This window comes from Callospermophilus lateralis, chromosome 2, assembly GCF_048772815.1.
Source record: "Callospermophilus lateralis isolate mCalLat2 chromosome 2, mCalLat2.hap1, whole genome shotgun sequence".
NCBI lineage: Eukaryota > Metazoa > Chordata > Mammalia > Rodentia > Sciuridae > Callospermophilus > Callospermophilus lateralis.
In genome coordinates, this window is record NC_135306.1 from 157478341 (window position 1) to 157500095 (window position 21755).

The following is a 21755-nucleotide window of genomic DNA, read 5'->3' on the forward strand; positions in this document are numbered from 1 at the left end:
CCCAGCTGAGGGGTGAGTGAGGTCAGGGAGACCAGGCCAAGGTGGGTAGTGACTCCTTGCATTTGGCCTGTTGCCTCCCAGGTACATGTCTGAGGCTGTTTGCCTTCAGATGGAGCAGGACACCAACTGGAGGCCAACCTGACATCATAAAGACCTCCTTGGGCCCAGGTCTGCAACTCAGGCCCCCCCAAGGTAAGTCCGCACCTTTATACAAGGAAAGGAGTATCAGGTGAGCTTTGAAACATGGGGGTCATGGGTTGCACATGTGGTGGGGGAAGCCCCCAATGTTGGGCTGGCCCTGAAGCTGAAGCCCTTGGAGCCTAAGGAGTGAAATTATGGACCTGGAGGGTGCAGGGTCCAGGTCACAGGGCTTCAGAGCACACCCAGGTGTCCCTGGATAGAGAAAGAGAAAAGACTGCACTGCTAACTAGCTGGTTGGCCCTGGGACAGTCCTTTACCTTCCTCAGCCATTAATGAGGTCTGAGACTAGTCCAGTAGCTTATCATGTGTTAAAGAAGATTCTTTATTTTTTTTTTAATTGGAAATTTTTACTCAGTCCCATGTGAAACAGATGGAATGGAGCATTTGGAGTGCAGTGGGCTGGGTAACACCCAGTGCAACCCAATGGCCCTTGTAATGACTTGTGGTGCCAACCCTCTCCTTTTTCCTGCCTCCAGGAGCTGAGGGACTTGACTGTGAGCAGTGGGGTGGAGGTTAGGGAGAGCCCCAGGTACTGACTCTGTGTTTATCCTCCCATCAGCCCAGTGCTACAACATCCCACCAGGTGATGCCAGGATGTGAATGCTACACGGAGGTCTCTCGGGCCTGAGCACCCACTCAATCCCCTGTTGGGGTGCCATGACCTCCACAGTTATCTAATCCTTATAAAATATATTTTTTGTTGCTTTTTATTGCTTCTCTGCCTGTTTATTCTATGTTCAGAGAAGTGTATTTCTCTGTGGGTGTGGGGAGGCTATGAGGGCTGGGAGGCTGGGACAGAGCCCTCCGGGAAGGGAAGAAGATCTTTGCTCTCTGGAGACCCAAGCTCAGGAACCAACACTGTCTGGCTTTTTTGACCTTGGGCACTTAGGATTTCTTAGGATTTCTCTCATTCTTAAAATATGGCAACGGTACTAATCACAGTGGCTGACCTGCTTGGCTTCCTGGCAAGGGCTGGAGATGAGAGGAGAGAAAACTGACCATCCTGGATAATATCAAGTGCACCTCAAACTACTCCACAAAATAGAAATGGAACTTATTTATTAGTAGTTTTAATTGTGTGTGCACATGTGTGTATTCTTTAGGATTGTGTGTGTGTGTGTGTGTGTGTTAGTGTGAGAGAGAGAGAGAGAGAGAGAAAGAGAGATTGATTGTGTGTGGTACTGAGGATCAAATCAAACCCAAAGCTTTAGGCATGGTAGGCAAGCGCTCCACCACTGAGTTACATCTCCAGCCCTTTTTTATTTTCAGACATGCTCTCACTAAATTGGCCAGGCTGGCCTCCAACTTGTGGTCCCCTTTCTCAGCCTCCCCGATAGTCTCCCAAGTTACAGGAGTTAACTGCCATGACTATCTTAGGGTTTTCTATATGCAAGATCTTTTCAACTGCAAGTGATTTCTTCTTTCTTTCTCACTTGGAGATTAAATATTTTTCTTGCCTCATTTCTGGGGCTAAAACATTTAATAAATATAAGATTTTTCATAAATGTCCTTCATAAGGTTGAAGAAATTACCTTTTATCTCTGTGTGTGTCCTTTTTAATTAGGGAAAGGTATTAGATTTTGTCAAATGCTTTTTCTGCACCCAATGATCATGTATGATATTTTTCTTCCACTATTAATGTGGTGTACTACAAATTGACATTTTCTCCAAGTTTTAGTGTTTAATAATTAATAGCTTGACAGTGTTTAATAATTAATATCTTGACTAAACAGGTCCAAGACACAAGCATACACTATGTTCAAGAAACTGGGGGGAAATTACTCTATAAACTAACTACATAGTATGTGATAAGAATGAGCATTATAATATAAAACCTTTCAACACATAGTAGTTAGCTGCAGGAAACCATTTTTAGCTTAGGAAAATGGTATTCCAAATTTCAGTGTAAACTACTAGCAAACTTCAATTCCTTGGTGTGGCAACTATCATTTCTGTTTTTAAACTCTTTCACCCCACCCTGAGTTATAAGGTCTGGAGTGGTTTTTTCCCAATCACAAGTGTGATTACCAATATTGTCCATCCTTACAATGATCTGATGAGACACGGTCTGACATGTATCTTGCATTCATTGCAAGAGCACCACCAAGGTGATCCTGCATGATGCTGGAGTCAGTCTTGGCCATCTCCCCAGTTTCCCGTTTGGTAATGATGTCTCAGACTACCACCTGTAAAACATTTTTGGGGGGCAATGTACTAGGGATTTAACAAGGAGATGATTTATCACTGAGATTTGTCCCCAGTCCTATTTATTTTTTATTGAGGCTCAGGGTCTCACTAAGTTGCTGAGGACCTGACTAAGTTGCTGAGCCTGGCCTCAAAATTATGGTCTTCCTGTCTCAGCCTCCAGAGTTGCTGGAATTATAGACACGTGCCGTCATGCCAAACTATACTTTTAAATGTTGAATCATTTTTGCGTTTCTTGGATAAATCCCAGTGGCAATGATACATAATATTTTTAATATGCTGCTGAATTTAAGTTGTTAAGTTTTTTTAAATATTTATTTTTGAGTTGTAGTTGAACGCAATACCTTTATTTCATTAATTTATTTTTATGTAATGCTGAGGATCGAACCTAAGGGCCTTGCACCTGCTAGGCAAGCACTGTACCGCTGAGCCACAATCGCGGCCCCAGTTGTTAGATTGTTTAAAAAAGATTTCTGTATTTAATACTCATAAAGTGTTGAGAGCCACAGCCCTAAAGGGGCCCCAGCAAACTTCCAGCTGCTAGCAAACTTCCAGCTGCCAGCTGATGATTGGATCACAGCGGCCCCAGCAAACTTCTAGCTGTCAACTGATTGGCTCCTCTGTGGTGATGCTCATTGGGCTGTTTCCCTGCCCTTTCAGACCACGGAGCTGCTCATTGGAGGACTGTTTTTGGCTCTGCCCACGGGACCCAGCCAATCAGCCTCAAGAGCAGGAGGAGTGGGGGAGGTTGAGAGGCATGTTGGAAGCAGGTGGTGGCCGTTGGACTCTGAAGGTTTTTTCCTGAGGACCTGTTTTGTTTGACGTTTGTGGTTCTAAAAAATGTTTGTTTCTTTTGACAAGTGGCTGCTGAATTGTGCCCAGCCAGACTGCGGCAATAAAGGGTATTAGTCTTACTTTTCCACTGTGATGTCTTTCTTTGGCTTTAGTATCAGGGTAATATTGGTCCTGTAAGGTAAGGTGGGAATTGTTCCTTCCTCTTCTACTTTTTGGTAGAGTTTGAGAAGGAGTAGTGTCTATTTACAGTTTTGGTAGAATTTACCAGGGAACCCATAGTTTTCTTTAGAAGAGACTACTAACTTGTCAATCTTGTTGATTTTCCCTTTACTACTTTTAGCTATTTAGTTATTGGGTTTTAACAATTTAAGTGCAATTCTAGTATCAGTTCTATTGACATTATGAAATACTGCCTCTGGCAAGAATTTCACTTTGTAATATATTGTCATTGCAAAAATATTTTATGTTGCAGCTGAGATTGGTGGGAAAGGAAGATGCTAGTGTGTTATTGTTTTGCTTTTTCAACCCCCAGTATAAATAAAAGAAAAAGAAAGACAATAGATATTAAGTACTGGCCAGGATGTGGAGAAACTAGAATTCTTGTACAATGTTTGAAGGAATGTAAATTAATACAGTCATTATGGAAATCAGTATGGGAAGTTTCTTTAAAAATTAAAAATAGAGTTCAGTTGGTAGAGTGCTTGCCTTACATGCTCAAGGCCCTGGGTTCAATCCCCACCACCAAAAAAAAAAAAAAAGAAAAAAATTACCCTATGGTGCAGCCATCCCACTACTTGGTATATATCCAAAGGAAATGGCATCTGTGTATTAAGAGACATCTTCACCCCATGTTCATTTCAGCACTATTCTCAGAACCAAGAAATGGGAAAAGCTGTGTCTATCAGTGGGTGAGTGGATACAGACAATGTGGTTTAGAAATATAAGGGGACACTTTAAAAAAATAAGGAAATCCTGTCATTTGTGACAAATGAATGAGGCCAAAGGACATTTTACTGGGGGAAATAAACCAGGCACAGGGCAACCATCACAGAATCTCACCTACATGTGGAATCTATAAAAGCTGAACTCATAGAAACAGAGAGCAGAATGGTGACTGCCAGGGGCCCAAGACTGGCTGGGCTGTGGATGGGGGAGATGCTGGTCACAGGAGACCAAATTGCACTTAGATGAGAGGGATGAGTTTAAGGGATCTATTGTGCAACATAATGACTACGGTCAATAATAACACAACAGAATGAGTAGAGTTGATAGTTATATACACATGAAAATGATTCAGAGACTAGACTTTAAGGATTCTCACCACAAATAAGAATATGAAGTAATCTATATGTTAAATAGCTTGACTCAGACATTTTTCAAGTATACATGTTTCAAAATATGTTCTATGCCATACATATGTACAAATTGTTATAATTATTGTTATCATCATCATCATCAGGGAATGAACCTAGGGTTGCTTAACCATTGAGTCACATCCCTAGCCCATTTTATTTTTTATGTTGAGACAGAATTATGTCATAAAGCCCACCATGGAAGTGAGGGAAACTGGGAGGATATTTAGTTGGGTAGATTGCTACCTCCTCCCTCAAACTGGAGTTCTGTTACAAAAAAAAGGAAGAAGCGGAGCTAGGATAAGCAATGAGCACTGCCTATTTTTATTAGCACTGGGCCTGAAAGGGGGATAACCATCACCAAACGTCTCCCCATAAACCATATTACATGGTCTCTGTATTAGCTGCTTTCTTTTGCTCTAACAAAATACCCAAGAATGGGTACTTTATAAAGAGATGGGGTTTATTCAACTCAAGAGTCCAACGTTTGGGAGCCCCTAAGACTGACCTTTGGGGAGAGTGATCACAACATGGTGAATGGAATCATGGAGGGAGGACCTGCAAGGGGTAGACACTGAATGGCCAGAAACTGGGGAGGATGAGTCTTGTTCTTTTTATAACAACCCCCTCTCACAGGAACTAATGGGGGCCCATGAGAAGTCCATTACTCCCTTCCAAGGGCCTCATCCCCAGTGGCCGAATTACCTCCCACTAGGCCCCACTTCTTGCAAGTTCTACCCCCTCAACACTGCCGCACCGAGGACCTAGCCTCCAGCCTATGAACCTTTGGGGGACAAACTACATCCCATCCTCACAAGCTCCAACAAAGCCACCAGGGTAAGAGCAGGATGTCCCAGTCTACAAGTGTGTATGTGAGGGCAGAGGAGGGTTGATATCAGGGGGCACTGGAAGCAGCCAGAGCCCCCATTCCGGAACCTCTCTGATGTCACACTTGTAGTCATGGTACTCTGGGTGCCAACCCAGGAGAAGGAGCGGTTGGCTCTCATTTGTTTGAGAGCAGGCAGCGAAGCATGACTGCATCAAACGACTTATTGACCCCACCCCAACCCCCAGCCAGATCCTGGCTTTTATGGAGCCTTTGGGCTTGTGTGATTGTGGCAACCCTGGTGTCTCTGAGCACAGTATTCTTCACTTTCACGTGAGTCTCTGAGCCAGCTGTCGGGTTTCTCACCAAGAGACAGATGAGAAATAGACAGTGAGAGTGCAGAGGCAGGGAGGAGGTGGGAGGCCAGGAGGGGAAGGAGGATATTTAGTGAGAAGCACAGAGATGTGTGGAGCCTGAGGCTTTGGGAGGACTGTGGGAGGCTGGTAATGCTGGTGACACTTGGTGGAGGGAATGGGGTCTGTCTCCTTAAGCCTCCTGGGGGCTCCGGGTTGCCCCCGACTAGAACTGAGTCTGGCCCTGGTTTCAGATGCCGAGTCCTGGTGCAAAATGGAGAGTGGGTCTTTCCAGTGGCCTCAGGCCTTCTCTGCCTACTCAGTTTCTATAGCCTCATTTCCATGAACATTTCAGACCCAGGTGTCTTACACTGAGGTAAGGCCTCAGACCCCTGGGAGGGGGAGGTGGCACCCCAAGGGCTGGTGCCTACTCGGGTCTTTCTAAAGGGCTGACCCTACCTGTGGCCTCAGGATCCCTTCTTACCCTGTTATCATTCCTTGGGCCCTGGCACTTCATTTCCCAAGCCACTGAAGTGTGGGAAAAACAGAATCCTGGAGGTTTTCCAGTTGCTTTAGAAGGGAGGACCGGGCAAGAGAGGCAGCAGGCTCTTCCAACCATGCAGTTCACCCTTCCTCCTTCCCATTTCACACCCGACTCCAAGCACTGATCACTATTCCAAAGAGGGGAGTGCCACGTAGAGCTCTTGTGGCTGGAAAGCCCTTCTCTCTGTCCACCCATCTGAGTGGTCAGCTTGCTCATCAGGGACCGGGATTCCACTGCCCACCTCCTCCCCGCCTTCCTGTTGCCCAGTGATACTATGGGGTCCCCGAGCATCAGAGTGATACCAGGGCCTCCTCCACTGCCCAAACCTCTTCCCATGCCAGGCGCCTTCGAGCAGGACCCTGAGGCTCTGTACAGGGCACGAGTGAATGGCAGGTTATACGACATGCCGTGGTGTCCCACCTGTTATTTTCACCGCCTGCCTCGAACCTTCCACTGCGAAAGTTGTGACATCTGTGTGGAAGTGAGTGTTCCTCCTCCCTGTCCATTCACCAACCCGTCCCCGGGCACCTGGCCAGGTCCAGGAACCTCACGACATGAGTGGGCCAGTGGTGGGTATGAGACCATCTTCCTGAACTGCTTCGAGTGGCATATATAGGTCATCACCTCAGTGTCTGCACCTGTCCAGGGAGGCTGGCCTTGCTTGCACAGGTGCTGACATGCAAAGGGCATCCCCTCTGTGCTGAGCCTGGTGGAGTCAGGGGGAGGAAAAGCAGTGACTGTCCCCTCTCCTGGCTTGCTGATACTAGATCCCCAGCCCTTTAGGCTGACTGCTGCCCTGTCCAGGGAATCTTCGCCTGTCTTGCTCTGGGTGTCCCAGTTGGAGGGTTTCCTGGGTTCTGAGTTCATTTCTCTGATGTGCCCACCCTGCTCGGGTTCACAAGTGCAGACAGCTGGTAGGGCAAGGGTGTTTATTTTCATCCTTATCCATCCTGCTCCAAGTGACACCAGGAAGGTTTTGTCTCTAAAGAACTCACGCAGGACAGGTGACCTGATGAGCCATGGGGTCCTAACTGTGCTCTAACCATGGAAATGCCAGGTTCTCCCTGAGATGGGAACCGGTACGTAGGGCCAAGAGCAGGTGGCCTAGAGGGCTACGCTGGGAATCGGGGGTGATGGGCCTCAGGATTAGGGGGTGATGGAGGCCAGTCGGAACGGGACCCTGAGTCCTCATTCCTCTCTCCTAGGAGTTCGACCACCATTGCAGGTGGGTGAATAACTGTGTGGGACACCGAAACATCCGGCTCTACCTGCTACTCCTCGTGTCCCTGTGCCTCTATCTGGGTACTGTGCTGGCCACCTGCGTGCTTTTCATCATACGCAGGAGGCATGAGGCGCTTCTGGACCAAACCATGACGTATCCACACAGTGCTAAGGGCCCACACTGGGAAGAGCTGGTGTGGTGGGGAGGGAGGGGCAAACATCCGAGGAGAGGCGGGGTGACGGGGGAGGGGCTGACGTGGGCGGGGCTAGAGGGAGAAGTCACTTGGGAGGGACCTGTGAAGGACATGTGGAAGGCCAGTGGGGTCAGGGAGATAGGCGGGGTAGGATGCCTGTGGAGTTCAGAATCTAGGGGTGGCCACAGAGTAGGATAATGAAAGTTGAAAAGGGAAAGGTGGGAGGACAGTGTGGCGGAGTGAGGTTTCCCTTGGGTGTACTGGACTAACTGTCCAGTGCAGGGAGGGAGAGCTGGTGGGTTGTGCTAGCTGGGGCGGGAGGGAGGGAGGGAGGGAGGAGTCGGGTTGAAAGGCGGGGCCAGGGAGGAGCTCTTCCATGGCTTCCCTTCTTAGCCTGTGCACAGCATCCTAGTGGCTGTACCTGCTGGGGCCCTCCTGCTCCCTCTCATGCTGCAGTTGTTCAGCAAGGCAGTGGCAGTGGGCGCTGCCAGGCGACCCTATGAGGATCAGGTAAGTGGTCTGAGTGCGTGTGCCCTTGGCTGTGTGGAGGCATCTTGCACCTCTGCAATTTGGCACTTTGTGCGATTTCTCCACTGCCCTTGGCCCTGATGGTGCCTCATGACTCCTTCCAGACCCACCTCTAAAGATGCAGCTCAGATGCCTCTGTATGTGGCCATTCTCCCTCCTGGGTGCATAGCATTGAAAGCCTACTGTGTGCTGGGTGTGCTAGGGGGCAGTTATTTAAGGGATGGGTGTAGAAGTGAGTAAGTACATCATGCACTTGTGTTGATAAGCAACCAGCCATCCGAATAACACCAGGAGACACCCAGGAACACTCTGAGCGAGGGGTCAGTCCTGAGTGGTGTAGTAGACTGGAAGAAACTGGGAGTTTGGCGAAGCCCACGCTGTAGAGTAGAACATGCCACTCTCTGTGTCCTAGGTGTGCTTTTGGAGAGGCGGACAGGAGGGCACTGACTTGAGAGGTACAATTTTGCAGAAAGGCACAGAAATCCAAAAGTAGGGTATTAACAGAATGATGGAGAAACGGATCTAGTTCAAGCACAAGTTGGCATGGGCAATGAGGTTGACTCCATGGGGGTCAAGATTAGAAAGGCCCAGGAAGCCAAGCATGCAATTTTTTTTGAAGAAGTGGAAACCTGGGAGCCATGGTAAATGTTGTAAAAATGTCATTTATGGAGGGGTAATTACAAACAGTAAAATTCACCCTTTTTAGTCTATAGTTAGGGATTTTGACAAATGACATCATGTACTCTCCACCAAGATCAAGGTTAACCAGTTTCATTACCCCAGAAAATCCTTTTATCTCTTGCTGTCATTTTCTCTCCCTGAGTCCTTGTGGTTTTTCTTTTTTCAGAATCATGCATAAATGGCATTGTGGGCTTTCTAGTCTGGCCTCATTCACTGAGCACGATCCATTTGAGATTCATCTATGTAGTTGCTCATATCAGTAGTTTATTGTCTTTTGTTTCTGTGTAGTGTTGTATTTCCCTACAGATTTTTTAAACATTCACCAATTGAAGGATTTTTATTTTGCATCTAGTTTCTGGCAGTATTTTTGTTGGTTTATTTTGTTTTGTTTTTGTACCAGGGATTGAACCCAGAGGTGCTTAACCACTGAGCAACAATCCCAGCCTCACCCCACTCCACCCCCAGCACCCTTATGTTTTCTTTTTGAAAAATTTTTCAAATCTTGAAAAAGGGTCTTACTAAGTTGCTTAAGGCCTTGCTAAGTTACTACGTTACTGAGTCTTTGAACTTGCCACCCTCTTGCCTTAGCCTCCCAAGCCATTACAGGCATGGGGAACTGTGCCCAGCCAGTTTTGGGCAGTTATAAATAAAGCTGCTACAACAACCATTGGTGCATAGACATGTGGACATAAGTTTTCATTTCTGTTGGGTAAATTGTTAAGTGTGGCATTGCTGAGTTAAGGTAAACATGTGGGACTTTTTAGGAAACAACTGTACCATTTGTCCTTTCTACCAGTAATGAATGAGAATTCCAGATGCTCCACATCCTCACTAGCTTTTGACACTGTCATTTGTTACTATTCTTTTTTGTTTTCAAATTGTAGCCTTCTAATAACTGAATAGGGGTATCTCATTAGGGCTCCAGTCTGTATTTTCCTAATGACTAATGATGTTGAGCATATTTTCATGTTTTCTCAGCCATGGGTATATTGTTGGTGAAGTGTTTGCTCCAATCATTTGCCCATTTTTAAAAAATGTGTTGTTTTCTTATTGAGTTCAGGACTTCTCTGTACTGGATTCAGATCTATGTTTTGCAAATCTTTTCTTGCAATTCATGGCTGGTCATTTCATTTTCTTCATAGCATCTTCCATAGAGCAGGAGTCCTTAGTGTTGCTGTTTTTCCAGTATTGGGGATTGAATTGGGTGCTCGACCACTGAGCTTCTTCCTCAGCATTCATTGTTGTTCACTCTGAATGGAATCTCATGTCCTGTGTGAGGAACAGTTTTATTGCTTTCTTTCCCATCTGGGTGTCTTTATTGCTTTTTCTTTGAGCAACCACTAGCTATGATAGGAATGGGCATCTCTGCCATGGGATTCCTTTAGTATGGCAATCACTTGACTAAAGGCTCTTTCAGCAAGACTGGTGGCAGCATCAGGAGGGGAGGGGAAGCTACAGACCCCAAGACAGCTGAAAAGTCAGAGGATCCTCTCTGCTCATCACCTCCCATCCTTTTGGTCAGTACCCCACCACTACCATATGTGGTTCCCTCCCACCTGTGACTCCTGTGCTTGGCCCTTTTTCATCAGCCCTGTGGTCTGCCTGTTTTCTCTCTCCAGCTTCACTCCATCATTGAGTTTGCCTGGCAGCCTTTTCCCTTCCTCTGTCCTGTGGTTTTTCCAGCCCCAGGTCAGGCCATAGGCCATTGCCCTTCCTCCTCTGCTCAGAATGAGGCCCTCCAAGTCCAGGATCCCCAAGTCTCAAGGGACCTAAATGTGGTCTGCACTCTAAGATTCACCAGACAGGACTCCTTTCTATTATTGGCAGCACTAATTATAGGCACTGATCCCATGCTCCAACTTTCATTCCCACCATACTCCATTCCCTGACTGCAAATCCTCCTAGAGTCACTTGCTTGGTGGTTGGTGGCAAAGACTCTGGTGAAGACCACATAAGTAAAAATCACAGCTATAGTACTGACCAGCAGGGAGACCCTTGGGTATGCTACTTAGCCCCTGGTCACTCAATTTCCCTATCTGTAAAACAGGGAATTGTGGGTTAATTCATGTAAACCACATAGAACAGTGGTTGGTACCAGAAAGTGCCCTGTGTGCTGCTATTCCTATTACTACCGTTCCTTCCCGTGGTCATCTACACATGTTTGTGCCTCATCTTAAAAGCCATACAAGTCTCAGCCTTAACATGCCAGGCCTCCACTCCACCTGTTGTACCTTCTGGGCTTTATTTCCTGAAAGAGCTGACCTTGTTCACTAGCTCACCCTTCACTTCCTGGGCCAGGTCAGCCCAGCCCGTGCTGCCAGGACGATGCTCTCATTAATGGCCAGAGCCAGCAGACATCTTCAGACTACTCTTTCTAAACTGGACACCCCCTCTGAAGCCAGAAGTAGCTGTCTCAGCACTTAACTCTCTGGGCTTCTCCTCTGCATGTACCTGGGTGCTGTGATCTGGGTTGCCTACATGGTTCCCATGATACCTCTCTCTACTCTACCCTGGCCACTTTCCATGGTGCTCAGGGCCTTGTGTTGCAGCCGCCCTCACCACTGAAAGTAGGCTGGCCATGTTGTTTGCAGGGTGTTTTCCATCCCCAGTGCAGTTGTCTCTTCTTTTTTTTTTTTTTTTTTTTTTTTTGCTACTCAGCATTGAACCCAGGGCCGCTTTACCCCTGAGCTATATCCCCAGTCCTGCTACTTTTCATTGTAAATCAGGGACTCACTAAGTTGCTGAGGCTGGTCTCAAACCTGCCTTAGTGTCCCAAGACACTGGGATTACAGGTGTGTGCCACTGTGCCTGGATGGGCAGAAGCATCCTTGATGCCCTAAAATATTTCTTACTTCGGGTGCATCTCAGTGGGAGAATGTGTGCTTAGCATGTGCAAGGCCCTGAATTCTTTAGCCCCAGCACAAAGAAAAAAGAAAACTGAATAAATGAGGGAACGAACAAACAGAAGAATCAACATTTGGGGATAGAAGGAAAGAGAGAAGCCTGGTGCCCTGATCCCTCAAGATAAGGGGAAGAAGGAGAGGCAGCAGGAAGTTGGGCAGAAAATGGGGCAAGAAGAAGATGCCGCTGGATTTTGGTCCTGTGGAGTGGGAGGGTGTTTGAGACACAGAATTGGAGCAGGAGCCTCAGGAGTGGAGCCAGTGAGAGAGGCTGGTCTGGGTGCCTCAGAGCTGTTGGATTCTAGTTGTGTGTGATAGGGTTCCATGTGGGGGGAAGAAGGTATTCAAGTTTAATGCTCAGTTCTTAGAAATTTATTAACTATCATTCCTTAAGCATTTTCTATACTTTATGAACAATCAGTATTTTCTATACATGATATATATCTAATCAAACATTCTTTCTCTAAGTTTAAAAATTCTTTGATTTTTTATTTTTTTTATTTATTTTTTATTCATTTTTATTGTTGGTTGTTCAAAACATTACATAGTTCTTGATATATCATTTCTGCCATTAATGAATTTATTTCTTCTGGTACTAGGGATTGAACCCAGGGGTGCTTTAGCACCAAAGTTGCATCCCGAATCCTTACTATATTTTGTTTTGAGATAGGGTGTCACTAAATTGTTGAGGGCCTTGCTAACTTGTTGAGGCTGGCCTTGAACTTTCGATCCTCCAGCCTCAGAATCCCAAGTCCCTGGGATTCCAGGTGTGCACCACTGCACCTGGTGGTAGACTCATTTCTTAAGTGCTGTGCAGGCCTTAAAGGAGGCAGAACCTAATAGAGGACAATGATTCATGTTGCTTTTTGGACATATTCCAGAGCTGTTCTGATGTGGAATCATCTTTCCTTCTGGTGAAGAGTGTTTGAAGATGAAAGTCTTCATGTGTAGGCCATCGGAGAGTTGGTGTAGATAGAAGTGCTGCTGGGCCACTTGTCATTATAACAGAGTATTTGCTACCTAAAGCTCATGAAGTTGGGGTGAAACTCAACCTGGTCTGGAAGGAGGAGGGGTCGAGGCTGACCAATGGACTCAGGGAAAAGAGAAAGTAGAATAAGGGAGAGGAGAAGCCAGTCAGTGTCCAGGGAAGGACGTGACCTTTGAGCTTGACCTTTCCTGCTTTGTGTACTGAAGGTCTTCAGCTCAGATTTTCCTGGAAAATCTGATTTTTGACTAGGGAAATATGTCTGGGCATCCCTTGGTGCCACTGGCGTCCCAGATAGTGAAATTCAATGAAGGTAGAATTTTAGACAAAATCGAGAGGCAAGAGAGTAAAGTGGTGACACCATCTTTGGATCAGTTGAGCAGAACAGGACTACAAAGATCTTAAAAGGTACCTAAAAGAATGAGGTGAGAGGACAGGTGTGACCAATAGAGACAGAGCAAGGATCCTGCAAAGGGAAGCACAAGGGGATGAGAGCCCTGAGAAGGTAGCAGAGGTGGGTGCTGGGTCAGCAGCATCTTGGAGAGCTGCTCACAAGTGGGTCGAGGGAGGTCACGCTTCCTAGGATCCTGAGAAGGCAGGAGGTCCTGAGTCACTCTTGGAGCCTTGCCACGGGCCCAGGTTGAGCCCTGGCTTAACTGACCAACTTAGCAAGGGTCACTGGGAGATGCCTTGCCCAGTCCTGCTGATTCTGAGCTCCTGTTCCCTTCCTCATCTCCCTCCAGAACGATAACCCTTATAACCAGGGCTGCACAAGGAATTTCTACATCACTCTATGTGCATCCTTGGGACCCAAGTGAGTTGGTAAACTAAGGGCTCAAGTGGTGGACCCTGGGTTTAGTGGGGTGGGGTGAAGCTGGGTCTATTTCCCTGGTCCCTGTCCGCAGCTCCCTGGCTTTAACACTTCCTGTTTCTTTCCTTTGGAGTTTTCTCCAGGGCACTCTGGGAGTTTCTGGGAATTTCACTCTTCCTTGGTGTTGTAGGTTCTTGCCCCAAGAAATGTGGTAGAGGGGAATGGCAGCCTGGATAAGGCTCCTTGATGAGAGCCCTGGGCTCTGTGCTTTCCCAGCTGAGGGGTGAGTGAGGTCAGGGAGACCAGGCCAAGGTGGGTAGTGACTCCTTGCATTTGGCCTGTTGCCTCCCAGGTACATGTCCGAGGCTGTTTGCCTTCAGATGGAGCAGGACACCAACTGGAGGCCAACCTGACATCATAAAGAACTCCTTGGGCCCAGGTCTGCAACTCAGGCCCTCCCAAGGTAAGTCCGCACCTTTATACAAGGAAAGGAGTATCAGGTGAGCTTTGAAACATGGGGGTCATGGGTTGCACATGTGGTGGGGGAAGCCCCCGATGTTGGGCTGGCCCTGAAGCTGAAGCCCTTGGAGCCTAAGGAGTGAGATTATGGACCTGGAGGGTGCAGGGTCCAGGTCACAGGGCTTCAGAGCACCGGTCCCTGGATAGAGAAAGAGAAAAGACTGCACTGCTAACTAGCTGGTTGGCCCTGGGACAGTCCTTTACCTTCCTCAGCCATTAACGAGGTCTGAGACTAGTCCAGTAGCTTATCATGTGTTAAAGAAGATTCTTTATTTTTTCTTAAATTGGAAATTTTTACTCAGTCCCATGTGAAACAGATGGAATGGAGCATTAGGTGTGCAGTGGGCTGGGTAACACCCAGTGCCCCCCAATGGCCCTTGTAATGACTTGTGGTGCCAACCCTCTCCTTTTTCCTGCCTCCAGGAGCTGAGGGACTTGACTGTGAGCAGTGGGGTGGAGGTTAGGGAGAGCCCCAGGTACTGACTCTGTGTTTATCCTCCCATCAGCCCAGTGCTGCAACATCCCACCAGGTGATGCCAGGATGTGAATGCTACACGGAGGTCTCTCGGGCCTGAGCACCCACTCAATCCCCTGTTGGGATGCCATGACCTCCACAGTTATCTAATCCTTATAAAATATATTTTTGTTTTTTTTTATTGCTTCTCTACCTGTTTATTCTACGTTCAGAGAAGTGCATTTCTCTGTGGGTGTGGGGAGGCTATGAGGGCTGGGAGGCAGGGACAGAGCCCTCCGGGAAGGGAAGAAGATCCTTGCTCTCTGGAGACCCAAGCTCAGGAACCAACACTGTCTGGCTTTTTTGACCTTGGGCAAGACACTTAGGATTTCTCTCATTCTTAAAATATGGCAACAGTACTAATCACAGTGGCTGACCTGCTTGGCTTCCTGGCAAGGGCTGGAGATTAGAGGAGAGAAAACTGACCATCCTGGATAATACCAAGTGCACCTCAAACTACTCCACAAAATAGAAATGGAACTTATTTTTTTTTAGTTTTAATTTTGTGTGCACATGTGTGTATTCTTTAGGATTGTGTGTGTGTGTGTGTGTGTGTGTGTGTGTGTGTTAGTGTGAGAGAGAGAGAGAGAGAGAGAGAAAGAGAGATTGATTGTGTGTGGTACTGAGGATCAAATCAAACCCAAAGATTTATGCATGGTAGGCAAGCGCTCCACCACTGAGTTACATCTCCAGCCCTTTTTCATTTTCAGACATGCTCTCATTAAATTGGCCAGGCTGGCCTCCAACTTGTGGTCCCCTTTCTCATCCTCCCCGATTGTCTCCCAAGTTACAGGAGTTAACTGCCATGACTATTTCAGGGTTTTCTATATGCAAGATCTTTTCAACTGCAAGTGATTTCTTCTTTCTTTCTCACTTGGAGATTAAATATTTTTCTTGCCTCATTTCTGGGGCTAAAACATTTAATAAATATAAGATTTTTCATAAATGTCCTTCATAAGGTTGAAGAAATTACCTTTTATCTCTGTGTGTGTCCTTTTTAATTAGGGAAAGGTATTAGATTTTGTCAAATGCTTTTTCTGCACCCAATGATCATGTATGATATTTTTCTTCCACTATTAATGTGGTGTACTACAAATTGATATTTTCTCCAAGTTTTAGTGTTTAATAATTAATAGCTTGACAGTGTTTAATAATTAGTATCTTGACTAACCAGGTCCAAGACACAAGCATACACTATGTTCAAGAAACTGGGGGGAAATTACTCTATAAACTAACTACATAGTATGTGATAAGAATGAGCATTATAATATAAAACCTTTCAACACATAGTAGTTAGCTGCAGGAAACCATTTTTAGCTTAGGAAAATGGTATTCCAAATTTCAGTGTAAACTACTAGCAAACTTCAATTCCTTGGTGTGGCAACTATCATTTCTGTTTTTAAACTCTTTCACCCCACCCTGAGTTATAAGGTCTGGAGTGGTTTTTTCCCAATCACAAGTGTGATTACCAATATTGTCCATCCTTACAATGATCTGATGAGACACGGTCTGACATGTATCTTGCATTCATTGCAAGAGCACCACCAAGGTGATCCTGCATGATGCTGGAGTCAGTCTTGGCCATCTCCCCAGTTTCCCGTTTGGTAATGATGTCTCAGACTACCACCTGTAAAACATTTTTTGGGGGGAATGTACTAGGGATTTAACAAGGGGATGATTTATCACTGAGATTTGTCCCCAGTCCTATTTATTTTTTATTGAGGCTCAGGGTCTCACTAAGTTGCTGAGGACCTGACTAAGTTGCTGAGCCTGGCCTCAAAATTATGGTCTTCCTGTCTCAGCCTCCAGAGTTGCTGGAATTTTAGACACGTGCCAACGTGCCCAACTATACTCTACTTTTAAATGTTGAATCATTTTTGAATTTCTTGGATAAATCCCAGTGGCAATGATACATAATATTTTTAATATGCTGCTGAATTTAGGTTGTTAAGTTTTTTTAAATATTTATTTTTGAGTTGTAGTTCAACACAATACCTTTATTTCATTAATTTATTTTTATGTGATACTGAGGATCGAACCTAAGGCCACGCACATGCTAGGCAAGCACTGTAATGCTGAGCCACAATCGCAGCCGCAGTTGTTAGGATTTTTGAAAAATATTTCTGTATTTAATACTCATAAAGGGTATTAGTCTTAATTTTCCCCTTTGATGTCTTTTTGGCTTTAGTATCAGGGTAATATTGGTCCTGTAAAGTAAGGTGGGAATTGTTCCTTTCTCTTCTACTTCTTGGTAGAGTTTGAGAAGGAGTAGTGTCTATTTAAAGTTTTGGTAGAATTTACCAGGAAACCCATAGTTTTCTTTAGAAGAGCCTACTAGCTTTTCAATCTTGTTGATTTTCCCCTTTACTACCTTTAGCTGTTTTAGACTATATTCTATTTAGTTATTGGTTTTTAAGAATTTAAGTGCAATTCTAGTATCAGTTCTATTGACATTATGAAATACTGCCTCTTGCAAGAATTTCACTTTGTAATATATTTTCATTGCAAAAATATTTTTTGTTGCACCTGAGATTGGTGGGAAAGGAAGATGCTAGTGTGTTGTTGTTTTGCTTTGTTTCTTTGTTATTAATAATTTGGGGTTTTTTTAGATTTACACTTCAGTAGTGTATTTTGACATATTATACATACATAGAGTATAACTCCCCATTCTATTAGTTGCACATGATGTGTAGTTTCACTGGTGGTGTGTTTATATATGAACATTGGAAAGTCATGTCCAATTCATTCCACAGTCTTTCCCATTCCCATTCTCTCTCTCTTCCCTTCATTATCCTTTCTGTGTTAGCACAAAGTGCAATGAACTTCTATTCTTCCCTCCCTTACCCCTCTTATTGTGTATTAGCATCTGTATATCAGAGGGAACATTCAGCCTTAGGTTTTCTGGGATTGGTTTATTGTACTTTTGCTTTCAAAAAAAAGTTATATTTTTAAATTGTAGATGGACACAATACCCTTATTTTATTTTTTTAAATGAAGTGGTGATGATCAAACCCAGTGCCTCACTCATACTAGACAGTGCTCTGCCACTGAACTACAGCTCCAGCCCCTTGCTTTGTTTTTTTGAGATGGGGTTTTACTATACTGTTCTGGCTGGCCTCGAACTTGTGGTCTTCCTGCCTGAGCTACTGAGTAGCTGGGATTACAGGCCTATGCCACCATGCTTGGCTCAAGATGCCAGTTTTAAATGAAAGAAGATGTTTGAGTTCATAAGTAAATATTTTTGTGTTATGGTTTGTATGTGTGTGGGGGGGGTGGTTTAATGTGGTACTGGGGATCCAACCCATGGCCTACCTCACATGTGCTAGGTAGGCAAGCGCTTTACCACTTATGTATGACACCAGTCCTCATATGGGGTTTTGTTTACTACATAACATCATAACTCTATGGATTCAGATGATAACAACCAAGAATTCAAAAAACTTTTTGTATTTAAACTATAAAAAAATTCAAAATACATGGTGCTAAAATCAATAGATTAATGAAACAAAATGTCCACACACAGACTCTAGAGATCAACATGCAGGATGTTTACAGGGAATGATTTGGGGATAAACACCCCTAGAAGGAAGGGGAGGGGAGGAGAAGATGCAAGACTGAGCTAAGGGGGGTCACCTGAGGTAGGGGCCAAACAAAAGCTCAGCAAACCCGAAGGTCACGTGGCCCTTCAAAGTTGTCCTGCTTTGGGGTACAGTGGCTGGGCCTGTATGCCTGTAGTGACCACTCCTTGGATACAATCTGACCCTGGACGAAGGGGTGGCAGGACCCAGATTTGGGGCTATCTCCTACCCACACTCCAGCAGCTGTGTGGGTAAGTTCTTCATTCTGGAGGAGAATCTGGGAGGCACCTCACAGGGTCCACTCCGCAGATCTGAGTGTATATGAAGAACTCAGTGTCTGTTTAAGTGTTGGTCATGAATCCGGGAAATGAAATCTACTTGATAAGTAATGCTGGAAACATTGATTGTAACCATGGGGAACACACATGGATTAGACTGTTATCTCATCTTACCCGACATTAATTTCAGCTAGATTAAAGAATTGAAAGAAAAAAAACAATATACCTAATACTTATCAGCTTGAAGGAGAGGGAAACAGAAGTAAACTTAGATGATGCCAATAAAATTATTCAAAGATTTGATCACATAAAACAAACATTTTGCATTCAAAATTTTACACAAAATTAAAAGGCAAACAAAACTGAGAACATGTTTGCAATAAACACATTGAAAACATTAACATGTATTCATTTATATTTGATTGGTTCTTTATGTCATCCTATCCTTCCCTTCCCCTCTCCTTTATTTTTACCCCACCCTCTGCATTTGACAGAAATCATTTGACCTTTGAATTTCTGATTTTGGATTTTTTCACTTAGCATGATATTCTCCATTACCGTTCATTTACTGACAAATGCCATAATTTTGTTCTTTTTTAAAAGTGATCCTGCAACTAAAAAAGAAACCCAATACTTAGGTCAAAACTACAATGAGCTACCACTTCATACCCACTAGGATGGCTATTATCAAACAACCAACCAACCAACACCAGCACCATCAAACAAAAAGTGTTTATCAAGTGTGTGGAGAAATTGGATCCCTCATGCATAATTGATGGGAATAAGAAATGGTACACCTACCATGGAAAACATTATGGCAATTCCTCAAAGAATTCAGCAGGTAATTCCTATATGATCCAGCAATTCCACTCCTGCAGATAGATCTGAAAGCATTAAAGCAATGATTTGAACAGGTATTTGCATATCAATATTCACAGCAACATTATTTATAGTAACCAAAACATAGAAGCAACTGCAATGTTCATTGGCAGATGAATGGATAATAAAATATGACATAGAGTGGAATATTATTTATTCATCTATATAGAATGGACTATAATCCAGCTTTAAAAGAAATGAATTCTAACTTATGCTCCGATATGGACAAAACTTGAAAATACTATTATACTAATGAAATAAACCGAACCCAAAAGGATAGCTTGTATGATTTATACATATATCTGAGATCCCTAGTAGAGTCACACAAAGACAGGAAGTAGAGCAGCGGGGTGGAGAGAAGGAGGAGGAGGTGATGGATGGGCACAGAGTTTCTCTTTGAGGTGATGAAAAAGTTCTGGAGGTGGATGGTGGTGATGGTTACCTAAAAAGGGGAAGGTACTTTATGCTGAAGAATCAGACACTTATAAATGGTTAAAGTGGTAAATTCTATGTTAGATATGTTTACCATAATAAGAAAAGAAAATCCAGCACATCCACACCAAACTGTGTCCAATCTTGCTTCTAACTTGTGATCCTCCTGCCTCAGCCTCCTTAGTTGCTGGGATTACAGGTGTGCACCACCATGCCTGGCCATTAAAATTTTTAAATAATTTTTTTAAAAAGAAAGGAATAAAATAAAGAAAAGGAACAGAAAAAAAAAACCAAAGTAAAACATTAAAGCACAGTCCAGGACAAGGATCCTATAGGTGACTGAGTTCCTGTGATCCCAGAAGAAAAGCCAGGTTTCCCAGGATCACCATCAGTCACTGGACAGTGAGCACACTCTGAAGAGCAAGTGGTGGAAACCAAAGCAAAGTTAAGGTAGAAGTAGAAAGCAAGGACAGCAGACAATGGATGTGCATTTAAGGCTGTTGGTAAAACTCTAATCTATTTTCTGTTCTTTTCTTGCTCCTGGCACACAGGAAAAACATTTCTTAGCCCCTTGGATTTAGAAGTTGTTACTGCTTCTCCTGATGTGGCAAGAGGAAGAAGCCTGGCTTTGAGAAGAAGGTGGGCACGTCAGATTAGAGTAGCTTGCATTTCTGGGTCCCTGCATCAAGGACAGTTGCTCTAAGGAGTCACTTTAGTCTGTAGAAGACTTTGCCTAAATGAAGAAAGATTTGGGGCATTTCTGTGCTCAATTTGGGGCTGTTTATCATAGCAGCATAACCCAGCCTATTCTAACTAATGCAGATGGAGCCTTGCTGAGAGGATCAATAGGATGAAGAGGGGCTTTTAAAAAAAAAAAAAAAACTAACCATGCAAGAATGAAAACAACCTTCCTAGTTATCATTTCTACCTATCCATTTGTTCTTTTTCCATGAGAGAAGCCACTTGAATGTCACACTCCCTGGGAGAGGCATTCTTAAGTATAGGAAATGCTTGAAAAAAATTATGTACTGAGAATGATCCCAAAGAGATGGAGAAGAGGACTTGCCTGGTCATTCATATTTAACAGATGACAGCAGGTACGCAATTCCCAACAAAAGAGGAAAGTTTACTTTGCCTTAAGAAGAGAGACATTTCTTTCTTGGTGTCTTAGTCCATTTTGTGCTTCTATAACAGAATCCCTGACATGGGTAATTCATAAAGAACAGACATTTGTTACATTTCTGGAGGATGAAAGTTCAAGGTCAAGGAGTCCTTATTTTGCTAGGCCCTTCCTGCTGTGACATCCCACAGTGAATATGACATAGAAAGTGGAAGAAAAAGATCAAGAGAGAAATAGGGTTGAAGAGAATGTACTTCTGTGTTACTCAAGCAAATAACACATCCTCCACATATTCTCTGCTTGTTTGGCTCTTTCTGTTTTCTGTTTTCTTTCTGTTTCTTTTTCTGTCCATCACTCCTCCAGCCGAGTCCTAGAAAGTTGCTCAGGCTGAGTGGAGAATGGGTCTCCCTAGGGGCTGGGGTGAGGACAGGTGAAGGGACCTTCCTGTGTCCTTTTCTCTCTCCCTAAGCCTCATCTTAAAATGGACAGATGAGTACCAGGGCTGTCTCTCCCATCCCTACCTCCAGGACTCATGCCTGGGCTCCATGCACACAGGGTGGGGGTCTTGCCAGGTACTGCTGCTCCCTGCGTGAGCTGCAACTTAGACACAGTCTGTTCTAAGGAAATAGGAAAAGTGCATAATGAAACAGAATGATAGACAAAATCCCCGACAGAGCTCTCTCTCCTTCTTTCTCTCCCTGTTACCCTCTCCTTGTTTTTCCCTCTCTTATATATTCTGTTCTTTCATTACGGCTTTGCCTCTATACTTTTTAATATCCCTCAAAAGACATTTTCTTATTTACTCCCTTTTTCTCTACTTCATTCTGACTTTTCACACC